A 3,591-nucleotide genomic window follows, 5' to 3' on the forward strand; every position below is an offset into this window, starting at 1 on the left:
ACAAAAAAGTCAATGTACAAATAAAAGGGTTTTATAATAAAAATGACAGTATTTTATGTCTTTTATGTTCAGTAAACATATCTTGGCATAGATGAAAAATGATAAGAAGACCCAGATCTTCTTCCTCTGAGAGAAAGGTTCTTTGACAAATGAATCAACACCAATATAAAAAGACTGCAAGACTGAGACATGTTTTTTATTAAAAAACAAACAAACAAACAAGGAAAATACAAGAGTGAAAAAAGCAAGAGTTTGCATAATCATTTCATTCAGACTTTGAAAAGAAAACCTGTTTTTCATTGACCTAGGCTTTTCAAGGAACCAAAATGTATTTTTGTAGAGTGAGTAGTGCTGAGCTCTACCATAATTTGGGCTGAATGTACTTCAGCTCCACACAATATCAGGTGTATGCTTCTACCTTGCCTGCGAATCAGGAAATTGTATTAACATCTCAGGTTTAAGAGTAGGCTCTTTTTAGTCAAATAAATTCTACTGACGTATGTGTTACCTTACTAAGGGGGCTGTTTGGGACCATTGTATCAATGCAATCATGCACCCAATCTATATTTTTCATGTAAAATCACATTAGGTGTCTACATGAAAATCTATCTTTTTCTTTAATAAAAAAGAAATAACTACAGTTCAATAGCATATTTTGACCTGGCTTAGCTATTTAGTGTTTTCAGCTGAAACTAGAGTGAAATTTTCACTTAGCCAGGTGACGCACCTTAAAAGTAGAGAGGGAAATAATTCAAAGATTAGTGGTCAGGTTTTTCCTCTGTTTTCATTCATTAGTACTGCAGTGTGGCTTAGCCCCTTGTCAATGGTACTGTAGTAGGATATGATCCCAGAAAGCCTTGGTTTATGTGGCATAATACAAACTAAGCATTTTATAGCAGTTGCAAAGGAGTCTCTGAAACCAAGTGGTGATCCCTAATGGCCAGTGACCATTAGAGCTGGCACGTGTGGGCTGAGGGTTTGTCTGGCTGGAAGTCAGGCACTGAAGGATTAGGGTCAGAATATCTTTTCAGGTGTTGTGGGCTATTAGATCACCTGCACATGGCGTTTTCCTTTTCTTTTTTTTTCTTCTGTAAGAGTTCCTTTTTGATGAGTTATTCCTGCAGGTGTTAGGGATGGCAGGCAAAAATGAGAGATCTAGCTAACCTATGTTAATAACAATTAAATGTCATTAGCAACTGAAATAGAAAAACAAAATATTACATAATGATCTTGACTGCTGTCAGTAGTCCACGTGTTCCTTTTGTTTTCAGCTTTCTCCTCTGCTCAGGGTTTCCTGTCTAATGTGCCAGACTTGGAATCCATCTGGTCCTTGGTCCAACCATTCAAAATGTACTTCATGTGCCAACATTTGCAGGTGCCCTGTGTTCCAGGATTCTTTTCTCAAGGAGTGTGTTGAAGTTGAACTTCTGCCATAATAATGGCTTATTTTCTCCTCCATACAAGCCCAGGAACTGTGTGAATTGACCTGGAGCTGCAAAAAAGAGTAATTTTAAAGCATATCTTCTTACCAGAGCTAGATATCTGGAATGATGCTTGGCGAGATAAGCAACAAATGTTTGATTACACAAACAAATTATAATACCTTCATGGAGGTACCAAGAATGGATAGCTATATCAAAACCCAGTTTTGATAGTTTCTAACTCGTAGGTGTTAGGGAGACACTTTGTGAATTTATTCACAGAATACAAGAATCTTGTGATAAAGAACAAACCAGAAACCCTATGAATAAAGTCTGGAAGTCTTAGAGTAAATTTAGACAGTTAGGTCACTCTTAGGGCTATAGAAGAAAAGGAGTCGTGGCTCTTTTAACAGAAGAGGACTTCCCTGTTTTGGAGGGCTCTCCACTAACAGTGGAACTGAAGAGGTGGAAAGAAAAGCAAATGTGGGTTCTGTACAGATACAGTCATGCTCCCAGTGACAGTGCATGTACTTGGAATAGTGTTAGACTTCTGACATCACTTTTCCCTTTTGATTAAAGGAGAGACCACAAGGATAATTCCATTCTCTCTCACTAAATGTGTGCAAGTAGTAGAATTTTCTCTACCCCTTAAAAAAAATAAAAAAAATATATATATATGTATATATATAACTGTTGCTATATGATGAGGAGAAGAAACGGGTGACATGCCTACTCATGACAAACTCTGCTTAATGACATTTGTTTGCTGAGAATGGAGATATGCATTGCAAAACTTGGTGATTTATTTTCTGTTTACTCTGCAGGTCAGGACTGATTATGTGTCACTGACATGGTAGGACAGTCCCTACTGCAGAAACAAGTGGTTATGGGATGAAAGTTCTTAGTATAATTCCCTGAAAACAAGTGGGTAGAAATAGTGTGAGCCAGCTAAATTGGATGTATTGTGAATATTTATAGTGTCCTGAGGAGGAATCTCTGGAAGTCAGAAATGATAAACTGGTAGAGAGTGTTTTTCTGGAACACAAAGTTTTATTTGATAATAAAGACTATAAACGGCAAAAGATAGCATGCCAGCTGCAGTTTCACACTGTGATATCCATATGTATATTAGTGCAAATGTAATATATATATTATATTATTTTTTTTTTTTTGCTAAAAAAACTCATTTCTACAAACTTTCTGCCTTGTTTCCTCTCTTGCAGATTACCATTTCCTGGGCTGTGCTGTCTGAACTGTTCAGGCATCATTCACAACAGTAAAAACATCTTTGTTTCCAATTACTTCATTCAAATTTGGTCATTTTACAGATCATGCATAGAATGCAGCCTCACAAAAACTGTTATCTAGCTGTATTTGAACTGAACATTCACATGTGTGCTTAGCTCCTCCAAATGTGGCACACCTAAATGACTGAAGAAAACTGAAATTCCATAAAAACAGTGATTTTCAGCAGTGTTTGCTTGTAGCAACACTTGGGGGAAAAAAAAAAAAAGATTGAACCAGTTTAATAGCTTACCACTATGTTCTGAATCTCCAAGGGATACAAGAATCTGAAATGAGAACGTGGTGCATTTTAATGCAGTTTTGTTTGGCTAAAGATGAAATTGAAATAGCTGATGAATTTTATTGAGCAGTAAACCTCATCCAGGCAATGACAGCAGAGAAATTATCTGCAAATTTGTGCTGACTTCACAGCTTGAGCTAAGTATACGATTAACACTTATGGTGAAAATTGTCCTAGCTTAATTAATTTTAACTGATGCTTGATAAAGGCTTTGGCAACTCTTATCAACTTCCTCTTAAAGTGAAAATCTATCATTTTTTTTCTGCTAAATCTTTCCATTTTTACAGAGACAGATTTCCAAGGGACTATGACAATTTATCACTTGGAAAACTCCCCTTCATCTCCACACATAAAACCGACAAGAAAAAAATTGCTTCTTCTTTTACTGAATTGTGTTGATGCTTCTCTAGTGAAATAAAATTTCATCTACAGCTGTAGGCCTGGCTATGTGTATATATTTCAATAGATTAAATCTATGCAATAGAGCAGATTCTGTTCATAAGTCCAGGAACATTTGTGGGAGAGGAGCACAGAATCACAGAATGGCCAAGGTTGGAAGGGACCTCAAGGATCATGAATCTCCAA

At 36.5% G+C, this 3,591-nt stretch overlaps 1 protein-coding gene across 1 annotated transcript in view; it reads left to right on the forward strand.

The window, feature by feature from the left end:
- LRRC2 (leucine rich repeat containing 2) overlaps positions 1-3,591 on the forward strand; it is a 210,553-nt gene that overhangs the window by 41,263 nt on the left and 165,699 nt on the right. The gene's annotated exons all lie outside the window — the stretch shown is intronic.

The sequence above is a fragment of the Meleagris gallopavo genome, chromosome Z (assembly GCF_000146605.3).
Source record: "Meleagris gallopavo isolate NT-WF06-2002-E0010 breed Aviagen turkey brand Nicholas breeding stock chromosome Z, Turkey_5.1, whole genome shotgun sequence".
Taxonomy (NCBI): domain Eukaryota; kingdom Metazoa; phylum Chordata; class Aves; order Galliformes; family Phasianidae; genus Meleagris; species Meleagris gallopavo.